Source organism: Toxorhynchites rutilus, chromosome 3 (genome assembly GCF_029784135.1).
Source record: "Toxorhynchites rutilus septentrionalis strain SRP chromosome 3, ASM2978413v1, whole genome shotgun sequence".
Lineage (NCBI taxonomy): Eukaryota > Metazoa > Arthropoda > Insecta > Diptera > Culicidae > Toxorhynchites > Toxorhynchites rutilus.
This window is the reverse complement of record NC_073746.1, coordinates 212,793,902-212,817,451: the sequence shown is the minus strand read 5'-3', so window position 1 is coordinate 212,817,451 and position 23,550 is coordinate 212,793,902. Positions and strand designations below refer to the sequence as shown.

General features: G+C 36.5%; 1 protein-coding gene across 9 annotated transcripts in view; it reads left to right on the top strand.

The window, feature by feature from the left end:
- The first annotated feature begins 1,032 nt into the window (after window positions 1-1,032).
- LOC129777816 (histone-lysine N-methyltransferase, H3 lysine-79 specific) overlaps window positions 1,033-23,550 on the top strand; it is a 79,278-nt gene continuing 56,760 nt past the window's right edge. For 5 of the 9 annotated variants that reach the window (XR_008743297.1, XR_008743296.1, XM_055784323.1 and 2 more), the window contains exon 1: window positions 1,033-1,930. The gene's annotated coding sequence lies outside the window, so the exon portion shown is untranslated. Of the gene's footprint in view, window positions 1,931-21,776; window positions 23,520-23,550 lie in introns of those variants that run through there. The other 4 variants (XM_055784325.1, XM_055784329.1, XM_055784327.1 and 1 more) reach the window with 4 other exon arrangements.

Below are 23,550 nucleotides of genomic sequence, written 5' to 3'. Positions count from 1 at the left end.
TGTTTACTGGGTTGGCATACTTGGCAGCTTGGTTTGTCAAGTTCATAATCTCATGTTTACAGTTTTGAGTTAAGTGCAATTGAATGACGAAGATGAACTAATTTATTTTTGTCACTATGTTTATCAGAACAACAACTTCAACTTTCACTTTTCTTGAACCGGAAATATTAGGACTTAAAAATAATTTTTAATGTAATATTTGAAACATACATGTATTTACAAAAATCTATAATAATATAATTGACAAGAACGTTTTCCGCCATTCGTTTTTTGGTTGTCTGTAGTAAATCGTATATACGCATGACAATAGTCGTACTAGGTGCATGTATAAGTCGTATATTCATCCATCCAATCATCGTGAATACTGTTGCAAGTGGAAAATAAATGTGTGCTCGTTGCTTATGATGCGAACATAGTTAACAATATAATACAGTAGTTTAAATTTAATACGACATGCCGAGGCACCACTCAGTGTCGCTTTGGAGGCGATGTTGGCCTGTAATTGAACATTGGCGATGTGAGTGGTACAGTGTGTACGTCTGGTGGCAACTTTAATGTGGCGCCATAATTTGGGCCGCGAACTCGATGTTTACAAAAATGTCCAATTAAATCAAAACAAAAATGTCTATTAATCGAAACGTCGCATTAAATGTAACTTACTGTATATAAACAATATTTATTCCCAGCTGTTTTGAGGCATCTCGCACAAATTGACAATATCATTCAGTTGTCAGTGCAAGTCGGTGCAAAATTTTAGAGTGTAAAAAAGTTCACTGTTTACATAAAAGCAATCTCGAATTGGCCCCACTTTTTTGCTTGAAGTTACTATCCCCTGCCTGAACCTTTATTATTATGTGACGATTGGGTTACGTATGAGTGACGTTTCACTGACAGTCTTCAATTGAAAAACTGTCATTTTCACAACGCCACTACGGTCAACACGAGAACTAGGCGAGCTCGCTCAAGCATACACACACACTGACAACATCTAATCAGAGACGAGGATTTTCAGAACACAGCTCAAATACAAAAGCACAGAGTGAAGCAAGTCGTCGAGTGCAATCCGCATTTTTTTCGCTGCGGTGCGTGGTCCGAAATATCTGTTTTGTTTATCCCGATTTTAGACCCGCAAAAGTGAATCTGCAGTGAAAAAAGTGCACTCGTCTTCGAGTTCGCGTGTTAATCTAGAGGATTGGGGTAAAATTCGCATGTGAAAACAGTGCCAAATAGGTGAAAAGTGCGAGTGAAAACTCCTTTTTTCAACAGACCCATCATCCAGCAGCAGCAACAGCAAAGGGAAGATTTGGTTTCCTCGAAGCAAAGAAGCAGAAGAATAATTCGCGGGCGACTTGGGTCGAACACCCATCATTCAAACATAAATATACATTTAGAGTTCGGAAGTGAGTTATGTGGTGCGAATGAATCATGCTTATTCTCGATCTGATATTGGGTTAAGCAGAGCTAAGAAAATGTTGAGCCATATCGCAGTGGAATAGTTTCTAGATTGCTAGCTGGTGCTGTTTTTCGGACAGCAGCCATTTCTTTTGGTGACGGAGCGCGTTTCACCCGAAGGGTATGTTTGTGTGAGTGAGAGCGAAACAGAATATAAGAAGAGATAGACAAAAATAAGGGACGAGTGAAGGAAGATTTAGATTCTTCAACTCATACACGTACACACCACGGGAAGGTGGTTCTTACCGGAGCGCACGTACGTAATGGTTGAAAAATAACAGTTAAAAACATCGTGAGTGTTTTGGATTAGCGGAAGTGTATGCTCTTGCTGGTGGAGCATGTGACCGCGCCAGCGGCAGCTGATACTCTTCCATCGTTCGAGATAGTGAGCGTAAGAAACAGTCACACGATGAATGGATTAAAACAAGTCTAACAAGACGGATTGAGCAAGGAGGAGCACACCGGGAGAGATGATTTTGTAAGTTATGTGAAGAAAGCATGCGTCTTTGTTTACAAATATATGCTGTATATATTTGGTTATAAATATGCTATTTATATTTGATTAAATCAACACGAGCGAGCAGGGAACAAATGAAGCGTTGATAGTTGTATAAACATTTTTTTCAAAAAGATTTCCCCAGGAAATGAAGGATAATCGGGAATTGGGGCATCTAACAAGTAAACAATGATTTGCTAGATGCAGGGCTGATTGAAGCAGAAAAGTCAGAAAATGACCCCGCAGTCAGGGATTTATCTACTCCATTAGAATGATTGTTCTGATTCTTTAATTTGTTTGATTTTAGAGGCGGAAAAGACATCAAATAGTTAATAGCAATGAATCCACATTTATCAGATTTTTTTTTTGCGAAATTATGTATATTACCAGCAGCTTTTTTCTGAGTAGTAAAATATACATGTTTTAAGGAGCTATCTGATTTTTTATATCACGATTTTTAGAATTTTTTTTGTCAACTAAAGTATGTTACTTCCATCCTGTATACTGAGGACCATTAATTGGTGTTTCTGACACTGATATTAGAAATAAAATTCAATAACCGTTGAAGTATGAAAACATCAAAATTGCAATAAAGCAACGAATGCATCAGCTGATGGACTATTGAAACAGCATAAAATTCAAATGATAATATTTTTGCGATATAGATACATCAATGTTGTTCAAACGTTAATCGATTTATTTCATACTGCGTAACCACAACAGCGTTTCTAAATTAGTGAAAACATAATTGCTATCGGTGTAAAAATTACACATAAATCCACAACAAAATATAGGACCGACCACCCTAGTGCTCACATCTAAATATTCTCGTGCTTGCCTCTTAAGATTGTCACGTTACCGCTAGTTCACGTTTCCATGCGAAACTATATTACAGCCTTGGTATGTGTGCTCCAACTGCGAACCATGTGAAGTACTCGCCTAAGTTTATATCAAATTCTCCGTGGTGCTGTAATCTCGCACTCTCTCCATCTCATGTTTACGTACCATCGTTCGGCTTGGACCAGCATCATCATCAGCATCACTGCCAAGCGTTATTTGGTTAGTTCTTCTTGCACTTGCTTATACCTCCCAACGATCTCCTCTTCCTCCGCCCTAAACAGTGTCCACCCGCGGTTTCTCACGCTTTATTAGCCTCTAGCGAGGCTTTCCGTCTCACTGTCAGCGATGCCAGAGATATCGCACTCTTGCTCAGAATTCAAAAACGGCAACGCGGTCTGTATGGTCGAAAAAATCGAATTAAATTTTGACGTAGAACTACGTCTTTCAGGAAGGGTGCCAAATCAGAAAACAGGTCACGTTTTTATGAAATAAAGTTAACGTTAATAACTACTTTCACTGTGAACGAATTCTCATGATTTGCATACCAATCGAATCGGAAATTCTCTAAGATTTGTTTGATATGCTATACATTACACTTCGATAATCTCTAAACGATTTAAATTTATGAAAACTGGAAGAACTTCCTTTTTTCCACACATTTGTTCTGCCGATTTGTGTGCTAACGCTACCCGTATTTCGAATGTCTATATCTCGAACATTTCGTAACAGTTCGGAAAGATGTTTGCATCAATTGATGGGAAATATTTCTACGCGTCTATCACAATTGATAAAATGTTACTTTTCATGAGATGAACAATTGAATAACTGTAAAATGTCAGGTCTAAACGCCCTAAACGCCCTAACTGCCTATTTTTGGTTGGCCCAATTTTCGGTTTCCCCAACACAGACAAATCCGCTTTGCAAATATACATGCAAGTCGAGGGTATTTTTTTCGCACTGAGCTGTGTTTCCCTAACACGGACTTCTAAATTAATGTGTCTGGGGGAATCCGCTTCGCAAATACATGCAAGTCGGGGGTATTATTTAGTGTTGAGTACTTCTGTACTCGCTTGTCGTTGTGCAGACCGTAATATGTTTCCCTAAAACGTACTTTTAAACTGAGAAGCCTGAGAAATTGTCATTTCAGATACTAGAGGCGAATGAACTCTCGCGGTTCGAGAACTACGTAAACATGAGATGTGCAATAATTTCCGAGGGAAATTTAAAATACCATGATCGTTTGACAATTCTTCCGTTTACATATTTTGGTAGTCCTAGTCATCATATCAAAAGTAAAAGGGCGCTCATCAAATTTATTTGTAACGAAGAACATAATCTATTTCAAAATTTTTGATGCATTCCAAAATAATATTCGAAGTGGTGAACAAGTGGATTGCATAATATAATTGCGTAGTTCTACATTTTACATTTTTACATTTTTTTTGCTATGTTCTTTGAGCTTGTGTTATTAGGATCTATCGGACCGATCAGGCTGACATTATTTATCAGCATGTAAAAAAATTCGATGGGTTGTATCCGAGACACGACCGCTTAGGACGTAGGACTACGCAATCTTTTTTTTTCTTGAAATTTGTTGGTTTATCATTTTGGATATTATTTGCCAATACGTCGAAATTTCATAAATAACTCTTTAGCAAAAAGTTCCGGTGTCCCTGAAAAGGTTTAATGGCTTACGTGGTTTTGTAGAATCATTTCGAGAAGCAACGATTCTTTCTTGTCTTTACGAGAACCATACACTAATTGGTCATTTGTCGCAATTTGTTTCTTTATATCAATGCACGCATTGCACTGAGTCGGATGGTTGTGTTAATTGCAATGTCAGATGCACTTCAAGTGAAATATTCACTAGCGGTCACAGCTCGAGGAGAAACATAAAACACAAAACGAGCAGAATAGGCGACCTTTGTTGTTTTGGGCACAGATAAATTCGGAGAATTTTCCTCAGAGAAGATGCAATACTTATACGCCAACAACAGCCTACTTAGTATGCAAAAGTGGAGTTTACTTCGCAAATATTCTCATTTCGCTATCCCCATTCGTTGTTTCTATTCTAGCGGCTGCATAAGTTGCATGTTATTGACAGCTCTGTCCGGGAAAGCACACAAATGGACAGAACAAATGTATAGGGAAATGGGGATGCCTCCAATTTTCATCAATTTAAACCATATAAAGATTATGGGATTGTAATGTATAGCATATCAAACAAATCTTAGAAAATTTCCAATTTGATTGGTATGCAAGTCGTTATAATCCGCTCGCAGCAAAAATAGTTATTAACGTGCACTCTATTTCATAAAAATGTGACCTGTTTTCTGATTTGGCACCCTTAATGTAAGACGTAGTCCTACGTCAAAAGTTGTAAGGAGTTGTATCTAGGACCGCATATTTTCGACGTAGAACTACGCAATTATATTATGCAATCCACTTGTTTGTTGAAACGTTTGTGATAGATTGTGTTCTTCGTTACAAGTAAATTTTATGAATGTCCTTTTACGTTTGGTATGATGCCTAGGACTACCAAAATATGTGAACTTAAGAATTGTCACACGATCATTGTATTTTGATTTTCCCTCTGAAATTATTGCACATCTCATGTTTAAGTAGTTCTCGAACCGCGAAAGTTCATTCACCTCTAGCAGGGTGTCTAGCGACTACCTTGAAAATCAGGGAATATCAGGGAATTCAAAGATCGTCAGGGAATGTCGTCAGCAATCTGGAAAAAACGAAATTCCGCCAATTAGAAGTTTGATTATTGCAGTAATTAAAGTTAATTATACAAAAAAAAAAGTTGTATTTAACTAGTTTGACTCTCTGTAGGTTTTTCGGTTTATGATGATTGCTTTTGCCTGTAGGTGAACTTAGTCCTTCCGAAAAGTAAACAACGCAAAAGTTAACTCTTTCACATTCGCACTGTTTTTACTGGCATTTGGCATAAGTATCTGCAGTTCTTCTTCGAAAACTGTCGATAAATTCATGCTTGAAATTCCTGTGGTGTCTCGGAACAGTTATTTGTCACAAATCACTCAGCACTGCTGAAACAGACATGGTTCTATTGAGAGGATTGTTTGAAGATAGCCCAGAAAGCTGAGAAGGTCTAACTAGTCTTTGAACAAGACTCCAAAGAGGCTGCAGATGATTCTGGATGTCAGATTTTGGGATGAATAAGAGAAGAATCGCTACATGACGTCAATGTACATGGGACGTACTCAAGCATCAGAGATCAACTTTTTTGAGAAGGTCCGGCAATTATATGTTTGAATGACCTTCTTCTTGTACCGATGGACGGTACCAACGTGAATTGGCATACTACACGTGTTGCAAATGGACATTCAAAATGGAGAAGAAAAACTCTTGAATATGGGTAGCTATTACATATTTTACACGGTTCATCAAAGGATTGATGACCTCAATAAAAAGTCACCAAAATTTTGCGACAGATATCTTGAAATTTCGTCTGAGATGCGGAACACTTGTTTTAAAGCTTATGAAGCATTGATGTATTTTTGTTCTTTCCGTGTTTGATACCGATAAAGAATGGAGGGAAACGATTCTGGAAGCTTTTGACTACTTTGATGTTTTACGGATTTAGGATTCATCAGTGGAGCTCCAGCGGACTTACCACTGAAATAATATTGCTAGCATCATAAACAAGTTTGCTCACTACGATCCGAAAAATGAACGACTGGAACATTTTTGGAAAATACAGGTAGGTTTATGAATTTTTTTTTACCAAAAATTGTCTTCTGTCTCTCGCGTGGAAACCCCAACGAGAGGGGGCTTCCATGAATAGCGAATATTTTTATGAAAACATGTGGGAGGAAACGGTTATACTCCCGGATACGGCTACAAGTTCGTGATGTTATACTTTAGAAGGATAGCATCAATAAAAATGTACAGCTAGTAGTTAGTTCAACTAGTTCGAAATTCTCTTTCTTTTTATCGTCATATGAATCAAAGTTAATTAAACGGCAACGGGAAACAGATGCGAAATCTCGTGAGGTAAAATGAAGAAAATTTTGGAAAACACACAGGAGGTAGCCGAAAGATTGCAAGAAAAAGCATTTCGTTAAAATCGAAACAGTTTCATGAATTCAAATTCGAATAAAAAAGGAAAAAAAATGTACTAGTGTTTAATGCTCCTTCAATATAACTTCGAATTGTAATAATAAATCAATTTTTTTTTTTTGAATCTTTAACGATAATTCTCAGTCGTCGTTCAACTCAATTAAAAATCAAAATCCATTCACTCATTAGAAGATATCGACGGACGTTTTTAAATTTCACTGTTTAAGCTAACTAATTGTTTAAGGAACTACAGTAGTGGATTTGATTACTAGTTTACATCTGGATTTTTACTGGAAAATCAGGGAATATTTTTTCGGGTTTTGAGTCGACATCCTGTCTAGTGTCTGAAATGAACATTTTCCCAGACTTCTTAGTTTGAAAGTACGTTTTAGGGAAACATATTCCGGTCTGTACAACGACAAGCGAGTACAAAAGTACTCAACACCAAAAAATACCCCCGACTTGCATGTATTTGCAAAGCGGATTCCCCCAGACGCATTAATTTTGAAGTCCGTGTTAGGGAAACACAGCTCAGTGAGAAAAAACCCCAACTTGCATGTTTTCACAAGCGGATTCCCCAGGTACATTGGTTTCGAAGTCCGTGTTAGGGAAACACAGCTCGGTGGGAACAAAAATACCCCCGACTTGTATGCATATTTGCAAAGCGAATTTCCACAGGTACATCGATTTTGAAGTGTGTGTTGGGTAAACCATAAATCGGGCCAATGAAAACTTGGCAGTTAGGGCTTTAAGATAACGCTTGATATTTTACAGTTATTCAATTGTTCATCTCTTGAAAGGAGATATTTCCTGTTAATTGATGCAAACATCTTTCCGATCTGTGCACCCGTGGCCGAGTGGTTAGCGTCTTGGGTTCGAATTAGCGAGTGGGTTAGATTCCCGTTCTGGCCGAGGGGATTTTTCGTCAGAGAAATATCCTTCGACTTGCACTGTGGTCACGCTTATTCTAGAGCTTGCCCCTCGGATTACATTCAAGGCGTGTTATTCGGCTTAAGAAATCTCAACCAAGCATTAATGAATGACGCTAGTTAATGCATACGTTGAGACGCCAAAAGTTCCACAGGGAACGTTAACGCCATTCAAGAAGTAGAAGATCTTTCCGATCTATTAAGAAATGTTCGAGTTATAAGCATTCGAAATACGGGTAGGGTTAACACACAAATCGGCAGAACAAATATATAGGAAAAAGGAAATTCTTCCATTTTTCATGAATTTAAACCGTTTAGAGATAAGCGAATTGTACTGTATAGCATATACGATCCCCTCTGAGTTAACGCCGACCAATTTGAAGCGAAGGAACCTGAGGCTAAAAAAGATGCTGGTTGATGCCCAGAGAGATGCAGCTTTGATGGACGAAAAAATGCACAAAAAGTGTTGAAAGCTGTACTTGATATGTAATCAACGCCTCATAAACATAATATAATTAATTCACATTCTTTTGGCATCACATTCGCATCATTGAAAAAATAGTAGTTGATTGTTGAAATGTAGATTCAGCATATATTTTTTGTCACATGTCACATGAACTTGGAATCAGTAAAGTAAAAATATTTTCGTATTTCGGGTTTCAAACATCAAATCTGCGGGAATTCAAAAACTGAAATTTATAAAAATGCAGATTATGGATATGGTAACTCTGATCACCGCTCGTGGGAGCTTTCCTGTGAAGCCCTCAACATTCCTGAATCATTTCTGTTTTTTAATATATTGTGCATTGTACGGGGAACAAGATGCACCGTATATTAACACATTTTTATTTATTATATCAGCCATTCCACGCCAAACCGATAGTGGTTCTCAGATTTTTGTGATTTTGTTTTGTTCCTTTTCGCAAAATATAAGACCTGTATTTTTTATTTTTTTGTATTATGGTGCCCATTCCCATTTTGGGTGATCAATTTTCTCCACTTTTTTTCCAAAAAATGATTTAAAAAACTCATAACTTTCGAAATATTTGACTCGACGACTCGAGTCTTCTTTGAAAAAAATATAGCACTTTCGAAAAAAATTAGGTTTGTTTCGTTATTATTGATTATATTTCTTTTTATAGTTTATGATCTCGGGAGCAAGTGCGCTATATATTTTGATATATTTATATATTAAGTTGAGGCTTTTTTACATAATATAATTATAAACACTTCGTTTGAATTATAATTTTAAATAAACTTTATACTCCGTAATACTAATACAGCCATTCCATGTCAAACCGATATAGTGGTTCTCAGATTTTCGTCAAACGTGGTAGTTTTGTTCTTTATAGCAAACTGTTAGACCCGTATTTTTCTATTTTTTTTGTTAGGGTGCACATTTTCATTTTGGGGTGATCCGAAATATCGACTTTTTCCCATTTTTTTTCCCAAAAATGACATTTTTCAAAAATTCATAACTTGTGAACTACTGGACCGATTCAGATGATCGACATATCAAATTAAAGCCTACTAGCTAGCCTTTAAAAAATTACAAACTTGCCAATTAATTGGATTTAAGTCACATACATCCAGTCTAGTCGCATAAAAATACTGAACGAAAACTGAAAACATGTTAACTTTGAAAAATCATAACTTAAAAACGAAAAATAACACCTCTCTGGTATTCGGATGTATTATGTGAAAAAACCTCAGCTTTCAGGAAAAAATAGAAAAAAATATGGCGCTCTTGATCCCGAAACGATAAACCATAATTACGAAAACAAAATCCATGTCTCTTCAGAGTGTAATATTTTTTCAAACAAGACTAGCTTATTGGCTTTAATTTGATATGTCGATCATCTAAATCGGTCCAGTAGAGCAAAAGTTATGATTTTTTGTGGTGGAAAAAAGGAAAAAAAAAATTTTTCGGACCATCGGTTATCTATGAAAAATAATAATACAAAAACGAAAAAAACGCCTCCCTGGTTTCGAGATATGCTATGTGAAAAATTCTCAGCTTTCCAGAAAAAAATATTAAAAAATATAGCGCCTTTGGTCCCGAGACCATGAAAACTATAAAAAACAAATACAATCAATAATAACGAAAACATGATTCAAATTTTCTGCAACTGTAGTATTTTTCCAAAAAAGGCAAGCTAATTGGCTTTAATTTAATATGTCGTACATCTGAATTGGTACAGTGGTTATGATTTTTTTTTTTAAGTCATTTTTGGCAAAATGCGAAAAAATTGATTTTTCAGACCACCCTAGAATGGAAATGGTCACCCTAACAAAAAAATAAAAAAAAATCCGACTCTAATAATTTGCTATAAAGAACAAAACTACCACTTTTGACGACAATCTGAGAAACACTATATCGGTTTGGCATGGAATGGCTGAATAATAATATAAATTGAACTATTCGACAATAGAGAGCGGATGCAATTTTATTATTCATTGTCATTCTTGCGATTCAGGAGAGTTGAGAACGCGATTGTCTTAGCTGTTGCTTAACCGTCGAACGTCGAGTTTTTTCAAATTAATTTGTGCAAAATAGCGCCGATTGGGGAAAATTTAGGTCCAAAGTGTTCCGAAAGTTATGAAGTGTCGTTCGCGGTAGAGTTATATGTCGGTTTACCAAGTTGAGACCGGAAAAAATGAAAAATATTGCAAATTTCGATAGCATTTTTGCTCTTGTGTTTGATGGTGTTTTTCTCAGAAGCTGCTCTCTTGTTCCGCTCTCGCTCAGCGGAAGCTCCGTCAGAGCCAATCGAAAACAACATCCAACAACAGCAGGGAGAAGTGAATGTTAGAAATTAGTCAAGCTTAGCCAACATGCCGGAATGCCGTAACGTAAAAATCCATTATTTCCCTGCTTCTGAAATAGAGAGATGAATGTGGTTTTCGTCATGAGAATACAATATATGAGTGATCGTTATTGTATGTTCTACATCGAGTGCAAAGTTGTTTCGTGATAGTGAATGTATCACAATTAAAAGAATTAGCTACAAGGGTGGGCTGAACGTGTAGTGACGTCAGATTTTTTTTTTCATACACTCATTATTTACATCAGAAATAATTGCTCATCAATCGATGTGTTCGCTGTGTTCACTGACAGAATTTGTGTTCAACGATTTTTTTTTATCGGAGAGTGTAAATGTGTTTGTTTGTGTGTTCTACACATTTCTACACACTTGTCGTAGTGTCACAAACAAAGGAGTCATCGCCAAGGAAGAGCTAAGCGTACAGTGGCGTCAGATAAGTTTTTTTTCCATACGCATTATTGAAATTATTTAATTGTTTAATATTTTAATTCCTCAAATTTTTACCGCCATCGCGATTAGAGTTAAATATAGAGTAGGTACGATAAATTACATAACATAGGGAATATATTGCCGGTCAGAATAATTTTAGAAGAATTTACTCGGATACCTAGTCAGGCTTCGATATATAACGTCAGTTCGATTAGTTTTAGAAGGAATTCCTCGGTTACCTTGTCAGGTTCCCAAGAATAGTTTTCGCCGTTGCGATTGGAGTTCGATGAAAAGTACGCACGATAAATATCGAAATATATCCCCGGTCCGAATAATACTAATTTTCTCGGTTACCTTGTCAGGTTTCCCAAGAATAATTTTCTCCCACCGCGATCGAAGTTCCGTTAAGAGTAGGCACAACAGATAAAGAAATATATCTCCGGATCGATTAATTTTAGAAAGTTTTTTTTCGGTTACCTTGTGAGGTTTCCAAAGAATAATTTCCGCCGATGAGAGTCAGGTTTCCCAAGAATAATTTTGAAAAATTGATGAATGTTGTGAAATATAATATTTTCGCAATTTCGTGTCGTCCAGTGGTGATAGTTCGCGTTTACATAATCACATCACTATCATACTAACATTCCTTCCCTTCCCTGGTGACTGTAAGTACGTGGCCGGCGTCGTTATTGGCCATTTAAAGTTTGAATCACCGAAAATTGCACAACGAGAATGATTTGCTAGTCCCAAGCGTCATTCTGTGTGTTCTTTGTGCAATTTGGTTGGTTCAGGTCAATCACGGAGAGCAACTACGAATTGTACAGTCTACCCAAGCTCAAGCTCAAGCTCATTGTCATTCTTGCGATTCTATTCTATTCAGTCATTGAATGTCCATGGTCACTCATCATCATTCACTGTTATTGGTAACTCAGTAGTAACTCAGTAGCAACTCAGCTCGTAACTCCTCCGGGGAGTAAAGAAAGTGTCGTCCTCGGCATTTTGGCATTGGTTTACTGAGTCCAAGAATATGAAGTTTCCATCTGGATCGCAGTGGGGATTTTGCGCATCATTTGATATTTTGTTCATTATTTCTCATTTCGTTGTTCGGGGGGCAAAGTGGTCAGTGGAGGATTACTACTGACAATGTTCTGTTTCAAAAGCTGATGTAACTTACCACCTTCTGCTCCTAAAGGGATCCCTTTTGTGGTTTTGACCCAAGAAAAATATGCCACCCCAACCAAAACCAAGCCTCATTTTGAATAACGTTATGTGTTTCCTATTACGTTTTTGTACGTATGAGAAAATTTCAGTTACGATTCTAGGCTAATAGACCTAGCTCTTTCCATACATGTACCTACTATTTCAATAATAGTTTAAACAAATTTGATCAAGAAAACACGCATAAATTTATCTCTTCTAGCGTGATATGTGCGAGTGACCACTTTGCCCCCCACAGGTGACCACTTTACCTCCACACTAAAAAAATGTTCGATTTTTCAACCTTTTTTCTAATAATGCAAAATGTACTATTTTCAATTTTCATAATAAAAAACGCTTACTATCTTGAACTACAATAAATTGAGCTACAATATTCTTCGAAGAACGGAAATTTTAGTGGTATGCGGACACAGGAAATGGGTATGTTCCTTAGGGTGACCACATTCCCTCCAGTTCCCCTAATCTCATTTGGCTTGAATGAAGTTGCTGAATGCACCGTTTCGTTATTTGAAGCTACAAGCGCGACAGTATCTGGGGAGTTCAGTTCCGGAAAATTGTGCTTGTTTTTTATCCAAAATATATATTTATTTTTTATTGAGGATCATATGGCGGCAGCCTGACGGGGCCGGGAGTTCAATATTTCGACAGTTTTTGCCTTACGACTATGTTAGTAATATGTAACCGATTACTCGCGGTTGGTTCGAGGTTAGTATTACATTATATTTTCTTATTTGGGTTTTGCAGTCTCCAATGCTACACCCAAACTAGCGTTTGCAGAAAACATGCCATCATTGGCAGAAAAGATGCCATTTTCTGGTCATGAGAGTCAAATGCGCAAAAAATGAGCTATTTTGAAGCTTAAAAATGGTTTGTATGTATGCGTGCAGATATCTCTTTCTGTTTTCTTTTCTCTTTTCATTCGTGATTGTGCAAAAAAAAAGTCCATACGACGTCAATGAGGATCGAACCAAGGCCGGCTGGAATGCGAAGTTACTTTACACGACCACGCTATCCATATAGCTGCCAGCGCTATTATAAAGGAGCGTGATAATATTACACCTCATCATAAAATGAAGTTGGAAGGTGTTTCTAAGCCAATAAAGAAGAACATGAACGAGAATATATCTTTCTCTGTCTGGGCCATGTATTTGGCAAACTATACGAAAAGCTTTCATCTAAATGTGTCTCCTGTTTCGCTCCTCATATTGGCTCTAGCATATACATCATACAAATGATATACATGTATTGGGGAGTAGAACATTTTATGTTATCTTTCAGCTCATTTAATGTAATAAATCGGGATGCCAAAAAAATGTGCTAAAAATTAACTTTGGGTGTATGTACGTGTGACCGATACAGGATACTTTCTATTGGGGTGCAAATGACGAATAATCAGCGACGCTCCCCTAGACTGTCATACATACATGCTTATCAATGAAACTTACAATTCCGTTTGAGAAACTCGCTTTTGTCGAGCTGTATTTTAAGTTTGCGTTTTTCAATTTTCCTAGTACTTTTTCCAAGTTTTTCAAATGATTTACAAACATCTCCGAAAACGATAACGTCATCTAAATAGACTTAGCATGTTTTGTCCCCTAGTCCCCTAGGAATGAATTCACTGAAATGCAGTTTTCTGTCTTGAAATTTCATCCATCTCGATCTGGTGAAATCCAGATTTTAAATAAATTATGGTAAAATATTGTGAATGGCATAAATATATTCTATTACGATTTCGTTTAATTTCCTGTAGTCTATGACTACACGAAACTTTTTTTTTCCTTGATGTGTCGGATTTTTTAGATACGATCCATATTGGAGCGTAGAATTTTTCAATCTTTCATGTTGTCACAATAATCCTAGATGTGTTTAGTTGTTTTGTATATTGTATTATAGTTTGAGCTCAATCGTTTCCGGACTTTACGACGCATACACAAACGAATAGAATTAAATTTTAAATCACTGTTTCAAACACAATTGAAATTCTCGATTTTCTCAAACACTTGAAAAAAATATGCTTCCATTATATAGAACGCATATTCAATACTGAATAGTCGATTTTAATTAGAGGCTCAATTCCAGAAATGCACTATGGCCATTTGAAAAATCATTTTTCTCCTAATTGTTCAATTTTTTATGTCTTAACAACATCCTTTGAAATGGATTGTATATTGCGTTTGTGTATGAGTCAAAAACTCAAAAAGTACGGAACCGATTGAGCTCAAATTTGGACATAATATACAATACACTTCAAGAAATGTTGTTACGGCATAAAAAATTTGAAAATTGAAAGAAAAATGAATTTATATATGACCAGAGTGCGTTTCTGAAATTGAGCTTCTAATGAAAATCGACTATTCAGTAATGAATATGTGTTCTATGTGATGGAAACATCTTTTTTCCACGTGTTTGACAAAATTATGAACTGAAATTGTGTTTCGAAGTGATTTAAAATATATCGATTTCCCTCATCTATCAATATATATATATATATATATATATATATATATATATATATATATATATATATATATATATATATATATATATATATATATATATATATTTATATATATATATATATATATATATATTTATATATTTATATATATATATATATATATATATATATATTTATATATATATATATATATATATTTATATATATATATATATATATATATATATATATATATAAAAGGTGCTGTTCGTTTGTGTACGCGTCAAAAACTCGAAAAGTACGGAGCCGATTTAGCTCAAACTATGATACAATATACAAAACAACCAAACACATCTAGGATTGTTGTTACAACATAAAAAATTAAAAATTCAACTCAACCATGCAACCACAATGTGCCACAGCAAAGCGTGGCAGGGTACAGCTAGTGTTTATATATATATATAAATGGTTATTGAGCTTTTCGTCTTTGTTCAGTATTACCTGATGGTGTTCCTTCAATACTTTCAATAGTTCTCCTTTTTCTAAGCGAGACAGATGATCGGTTCGTATTAGGTTCTTTAAATCTCTTTTGTATTTCATTTTCATGTTTTTCTACGGGTCTCAAAATTATTCACCCTAATATAAATCTTTGGGTCTATTCGGATTATCCGTTCTTACAAGAAACGATGTGTGTGTGTTCCGTGATTTATGAAGGCCAGGTTCGACTAGAACACCTTCGCTGGCTTGAAAACAAACCATTCTTGTCGCTTGGTAGCGTTATTATGTGGTTGAAACTTTTCCTTGCGGGGTTAAATTTATTATAAGACATTTATGACCCTTTATTGTTACAATTTCATTTTAGTAATCAATAATTGTATTAGTTTCGGAATATCAAATGATGTTGTGATATTCTTTACACTTGTGGTTTTTGTTTCTATGGTATTTTGAATTAAACCTGATCTAATTACATTTTTGTTGGCTCATGTGTCCAAAAGAAGCCTAACCGCCTGATTTGTATTTGAGGTACCTGCCAAAAAATTTACTTTATTTTCCTCAGAGTTTGTTGTTGGCTTCCTACAAGACATAAAATATCTTTTGCTTTGGCCCCTATCTTATTTATTATTGCTTGAACGTCAATTGAGTAGACTTGGGCGTATACCATTGGGTAAAAAATACCCAAAGTATTTTCGGTTGTGGTAAATCAATTATTTAACTGTTTTCTATTGCCATCGTAGGTGGGGATGGACTTTATTGGATCCGGTATTCTAAAAAGATCGAGCAGTTATAGTGGTATAGAGGTTGGATGCTGAACGGTACTAGGCCCCGCGTTATTACTGTCCAATTTTAGGCTGATTGCAGTTAGTAGATTATCACATTGTTTCTGTTTATTATTCGTTAAACTGGTCGATTTTGCGAGAGAATTTATCTAGCTAGAAGTTGCTGCATGAGGTTGATCGCTCCATTATTTTGTTAAGCCATTTTTATTCTTTGTTCTAATGAGTTAATATTTTTTAGTGGGAGTTCTGTTCCGACTCACAAGAGCTTAGACTGCTGTCACTGTGTTCGTCGTCGCTACTAATTAGCCGGGTGAACAGATTTTTCTGCTAGTTTTTTCTTCATGAATGTACAAGTTATGAAATTTTGAAAACAACGTCTATCAGGTAGCGCGTTCCATTCGTGTGAAAAAACGCCTATCTGGTAGCACCGTTTTTTCGTTGATTTTCGTCTATCTGGTAGTGCGCTATCCCGAAAGTAAAGTAGCGAAGGAAAATTTATTTTAAAAAATCTGACTACTTAGCTTTCTTCCCACCGTGAACGATGGTCCAAGAGATCGTTGGCAGTGCTCTGCAGGTGACGGTGGGGGATCCTCAACTCAAGGCTTAATGCGGAATCACTTGTATTTCACTTTTTGCTTCATTTAATAACAACTGTTTGTCTTCCCTATCTCTTGGCTTATTCGACTGCGCCAACTATAAACATTTCGATTGAATTATAATTTCAAATAAACTTTATTCTCTGTAATCCACCAAATTGAACTTGTCACATCACTTTTTTTTCAAAAATTCAGAACATTCGAAATACTGGACCGATTAAGATGATCAACATATCTACGTGAAGTCAATGAGCTAATAAGCTCATATAAATATCAAAAACGCGAAGGTAATGAGATTTTGGCCGCATAGATCTAGTCTAGTCACGAAGAAATATTGATCGAAGACTCAAAGTTCAAAACTCAAAAGCACCCTCGGTCCCGAGATCACATAAACGTTGAAAAACAATTACAAACAATAATTATAAAAACAAAATCAAATTTTTTTGCAAGTGTAATATTTTTTCAAGAAAAATTAGCTCACTGCCTTCAATTTAATATGTTGATCATCTGAATCAATCCAGTAGTTCAAAAGTTGTAAGTGTCATTTTTGTAAAAAAAAGAGAAAAAATTTGATGTTTCGGACCATCGGTTAACTTTTAAAAATTCTAACTTAAAAACGATAAAAATGTCTCTGATCTTTGGATATGTTATGTAAAAAACCTCAAACTGCAGCTTCCGAGGAAAACCGAGACCATGTTACAACTTTACCGACCGGTAGCAGTTCGAACATACTATGCCCTTTTCACCGTCCATTCAGTCGCAGATCGTCCGAGACACCGGCTCGTTTTCGGCCTAGATTGACGCGCGGGAATATATGCGCTTTTCTTAAGCTCTGCTAAAATTTTACGCTTCGTGTTATTGTAGGGTAACCAAATTTAATAAAATCTTTTACTTTAATCATATTAGTGTTAAACAATATTTATTTTATCTATTACAATCGTTTTCAGTTTATTATTTACATAAAATATACCTTAATCCATATAAAAATATTTGTCGAAAAAAGAAGTTGTTTAATATTTTTTTAATCTATGATACCGCTTGGAACAGTCACCTTTGTGTAGTGAAACGTTGCAGTATTTACAAGCGAAACCTGTTCTGCTTAGTTTTTTTTACTTGCATAAACTCTGCATTGTCGTAGAGGTTTTTTACATCGACCATTGGTCACTATATTTACCAGTTTATGCTTTCCTAGATCCTTATTTTGTCCTTCACTTCAATAATTCAATTTTTGAATTTTGACGTGGGACTACGTCTAACCGGAGTATATGAGGGGTAAAATGAAAACCTAAACACAGAACATGCAGGAAAAAATGAAAGATTCCAAATGATTATAACTCGAACATATCTTACTGGATCGGAAAGATGTTTGCATCAATTGATACGGAATATTTCTACGCTTCTATCGCAATTAATAAAATGTTATTTTTCATTAGATAAACAATTGAATAACTGTGAAATGTCAAGCGGTATCTAAACGCCCTAACTGCCTAGTTTTGATTGGTCCGATTTACGGTTTCCCGAACACATACTTCAAAATCAATGTACCTGTGGGAATCCGCTTAGCAAATATACATGCAAGTAGGGGGTATTTTTTGTTCCAACCGAGCTGTGTTTCCCTAACACGGACTTCAAAATCAATGTGCCTGGGGGAATTCGCTTTGCAAATACATGAAAGTCGGGGGTATTTTTGTTCCGACTGAAATGTGTTTCCCTAACACTGACTTGAAATCCATGGAGCGTGCGGAAATTGGCATTGCAAATACATGCAAGTCGGGGGCATTTTTATTCCGACTGAAATGTGTTTCCCTAACACATAATTCGAATCCATGGAACGTGGGGAAATTGGTATTGCAAATACATGCAATTCAGGGGCATTTTTATTCCGACTGAAATGTGTTTACCTATTACAGACTCATAAACGAAGGTGTCTGGGGAATTCGGAATTGCAAATACTCGATTATCCGCGATGTGGTTTATCCGCGAAAGCGAGTTCTATAGTAATGCTATGGACCTTCCCGGAAATTATCAGTGAGATGTAGGATTTTGCATTTTTTTTTGCAGCATAGTTATCATGCCGAAATATTGTGTTTGCATCTCTTTTTTAGTCATTTATTGCATTATCCGCGATTTTCGTGATCCGCGGTGATCAGACTATTCCGCGGATAATCGGGGGCATTTTTGGTCCGACTGAAATGTGTTTGTCTAACACAGACTTCAAAACCAAGATGTCATCATACCAAACGTAAAAGGACTGTCATTAAATTTACTTGTAACGAAGAACATAATCTATCCAAATGCATGAATTGACCTCACATGGCATTATACAATATTTTTATTCACAAAGCAAATATTTTGAATTCAATTCAATTCGGAAATTGTTTCATTCAATCAATACAATCAAATGATTGCTAAGCTAAGGTAGTCCCACGTCAACCTTGCGGTTATATCATAGATATAAACCCCCCCCCCCTTTTTTTATTTCATTTACTATTTTTATTAAATTCTTTGATTAATTCCCGCCGTCACGGTTGTAGTTTGAAAAAGAGTACGCTCGATAATTAACGGAACATATTGTCGATCCTATTGAATTTCAATGAGTTCTTTCGGTTACCTTCTTAGGTTACCCAAGAATAAAGATAAAGAATACGCATGATGAAAAACGATATATACCTTCGGTCTCATTGGTTTAACAGAAGTTCTCTCGTTTACCTTCTTAGGTTTCCTAAACATAATTCTCCGCCTCTGCGATTGGAGTTCTTTAAACGTCCTATGAAGCGCGATGAACAACGAAATATATAATCGATTCGATTAGTTCGAGAGGAATTCTGTCACTTACCTTCTCAGGTTTCCCGTAGTTAACTCCCCACCGTCGCTATTTCAATGAAAAGTACGCGCGATAAGTTATAGGAATTTGAATAATTTGATGGTTGAAGGATTGATAATGTTCAGTAGTGTTTACTTGTTTACATGATTCTGTTTTCTTGGATGGACTATCGAACTGCACAAACAAAATTCTAGGGCTAGGTGTAGAGATGCGGCTACTACAGCTTCGATGCTGCTCTTCCGGTTGATTATGGGGAGGGCTGGAGGGATGCGGAAGTGATGTGAACCGGTATTCGAATATTTTCGGAGCTTTGCCCTCTGGTATCACATCTGAACCGTGGGAGTTGTTCTGGAGAATTTGGTAAGAGTCCTTTTGATGAATTGACGAATATTGACCATTTAAACCATTTATTGACCATTTTTGACCATTTAAAATTGCACAACGAGAATGATTTGCTAGTCCCAAGCGTCATTCTGGTGTTCTTTGTGCAATTTGGTTGGTTCAGGTCAATCACGGAGAGCAACTACGAATTGTACAGTCTACCCAAGCTCAAGCTCCTAGATCCTTATCTTGTCCTTCAGTTTCGCAGTCTTCTATCAATGAAAGTGTCGCTTTGCGCAGAAAACTTTTATATGTAATCTTCTGTCCATTCAGAGTTGTAAATACTTTAAAGGAATTAAAAAGTGCACAGTTGATGAAGAACATTACGACACGTTTCGTCCATTTTTTTGTTTTCCTAAAAATGGAGTAATAGGACAGATATTGATCTGCGCGATCTGTGCCCTTCATATATTTATTATAATCTATTATTGAAATAGGCTTCTGTATGGGGCAATCTGATGTCCTGCTTCTATTTCTAGATTCCGCCATTTGTGCATAATGTATTGTCGAGATCATGTGTATGTTCCTTTTGCCATTATTCCATACTTGTAATGAAATATGGCCATTTCTAAAAAATTGATGTTGGCCTCTTGAAATTTTGGCAGTTTGAAGTATTTGAGGAAAATCTCTGTTCTTTCGAATAGTCCCGCACACTCGCAATTTATGTTTTAAAAAAAATTTTAGCAATGTTGACACTATTATAGTAATTATCTTGATATATATGGTGCCACATGTTCTTATACGGTCCAATGACCGATAAAACAGTCTCTTCTTATTTTTTTTCCATCAGCGGCATACACACAAAAGTTGGATACGTATCCTTTACGAGCTTCAGACATCACTCTGACCAGTATTCCGTATTTTGTGTTTTTGCGGGATTATATGTTTTGATTGACAGTCTACCTCTCCACGGAATTATACATTCATCTAGAGACAATTGTTGATCTGGTTTATATACGTTGTTAAAATTTTCCTTGAAATAATCGATGACAGGCTGGACCTTCACCAGCCTATGCGAATTGGGAGAAATATCGTTATTGTTACAAAAATGCCAGCTTTGCAAAAATTTGTAAAAATCTGTTTCTGCTCATAGCCTTTGAGAAGAACGGCGTTTCTATAGATGAGTCTGTAGATCAATAATCGTAGAGAACGTCCTTCTTTACTTGTGCAATGAGAATGATCAGGCCCAAAAATTTCTTCGTTTCAGTCACCATTCAGTCTTTCCGTTTTTTTCGTTTTTGATGTAATTCTATATTTTTCCTCTATTTGATAATGAAACCTATTAGACTCCCTCACGAAGTGCTCAATCAGGTCACTTCCAATGAATACATTCACAATATCTATTACGCTTTCAGAGGAACTTGGCATTTTTACGCCAGAGCTGCCTTCGGAAGGTTCCAAAATTATATTCTTGTTGTTTGTTGACCATGTACCATTGATGTCTTCAACGTTATCATTTATACCCTCGTCTTCTGAATCACTGTATATTAACGGTACAGGACGTCGCTTTCGAATCGCTATACTACGCTATCACTTTTGTCATCAGTACTACTTGCTGAACGGCAGTCAAGACAATCTGACAGATCGTCGAGATAAAACTCACCGACACTATCCTTTTTATTCATTTTTAATGGCTAAAGTTTTGAGAAAAGCACCGATTATCTGAATAAAGAATACGAAATGCTTACTGCTTGCTACTTGTCAGTCTAACCTAACCAAATCTAACAGAAAGATCGAAAGTCGATTAATCGACAACTGGTCGGTAAGCGCTGTGGAGCAAAAGTCGAATAATCGACGGCCGGTCGGTAAAGTGTTAACTATAAGTTTTTATAAGTTTATATTGTTTTAAATACAAACAATAATTATCTATCTAGATGCCCTAGATTAATGAAAGAAGAGACATGATAACTGCTATCTGCTACTATCTGTATTATTCTTATGATTAATCACAATTAAACCGTCCAGCTTATTTTTTTTTTACTTATTTTCAAAACTAAACCTTGATACCTAACTAACAAACCTAATTTCAACCATAGACAAAATTTATTGACAGAGAAAGCTTTTTCATGATTCTTCGTACTGCCAAAGACGACAGGCTTTTCTTTAAGGCGGCTCGCACACCGCAGCAATAAGCAACTAGCAAACTGCAGTACACAATATGCAACAGGAAACATATTTTGTTGTTCTTCGCATACCAGAGCAATAAAAACCCCTGACATTATGCAAACAATCGCCTTAATGTACGAAACTTGTCAAAATATGAGCGATAAGTTGCTATTCAACCGACACGCCGTGTTGCTAGCGACATGTGTTGCTCTGTAAAGGCGACAGCGATATCGTATTGCGTCGGTGTGCGAGATCAACAAAGATTAAATGGAAAAATCCATTGGTGATAATATTGCTTATTGCATGTTGACAGTTGCTAGTTGCTCATTGCTCCGGTGTGCGAGCCGCCTAAAGGAATAAACCATAGACGAGACCATTTCTCAAAAACCTATTGTCTCCAATTAATTCGTGTTTTATTTCAGTAGAAGCCTCAAATTTCTTTAATACGAATGAAAGAACACAATTTCCTCTTCTACCGTCCAGTTTTTATTCACTTGAAACGACAAGCGAAACTTTTTTTTGTTTTCATCCCAACAACTCAACAACTGAGCCAGCATCACTGGTCGTGTGTTTTCCTCATGCTATCTCCTCGCTAACCACCCACCACTGCCACCGCAACCCATCGCCATACGACGAATGTTTCTATTACTGGTATGTTATGTTGCTGCTGCTGCTGCCGCGCTGTTATTCCTGTCTCGCTCTGTTTTGTGTACCATGAAAACCGAGTGAGGGAAAATTAATCGATATAATATTGATTTTCCAACCAAACTCGCACAGGAAAAGTTTAAACTCGCTCGCACACGTTCTCTGCTGGCTGAAACACAGTCTGCTGGAGGAAATCCTCATGATAAGTTCGGTTTGCGTGTTTGTGGCGTTCGTTCTGCATGTGCCAAATATGTGAGCCTCTCTTCTGCCTAGCCATTATGTGTTTGGATGATAGATTTGTGTGAAAATTATATTTCGGATATAGGCATACCTACGCGGACACCGTCTGTTGTTTCTGGCCAAAAAGTTGTTTGAATATAGCAAATCGAAACGAGACCGACATGAGTTGTGTGTCTAGGTGTATCTAGAATAAATGGTGGTGGGTATTTTGGTTGAAATTGAAAACGTCTGCCCTCGAGTGGAATTGTTATCTATTTTTGTATAGCGACAACATCACTCTCTGTGTGGGGCCTGGTGGTGAAATGTGTGAGCAAAGAAACACCAAAAGAAAAATCAATAAAAGTAAACGCCCCACATAGGAAGAGAATGCGAGAAGTGAAGTGAAACATCGATTTTTGTTATTATTGTGATTTTCCACCTCAGCTCCACCCACGACGACGGCGACTCGTTGTTTAGTTTGGCGATACCGAAACTTCTGTCATCTCTGCAAACTACTGCCCTCTCTCTGGGATATCCATCATATTGGAGTTTCAAAACGAGACATGGAGTTACGCGTCATGATGATGCTGAGAAGAAGTTTGACGGGGAAAACTGAAAATTGTTTCTGTGTTTTATGCAAACAAGCGGCGGTCTCTCGTCGTCGTTAGTATGTGAAGTGAAGTGAGCGAAATGTTCCAGTTGTGTCTGATGCTGGAATGTTAGCAACAACAACTGAGCTGATGATGATGGCACAATACGTAGGTATGATCTTCTGGCTCTCCGGTTCTCATAA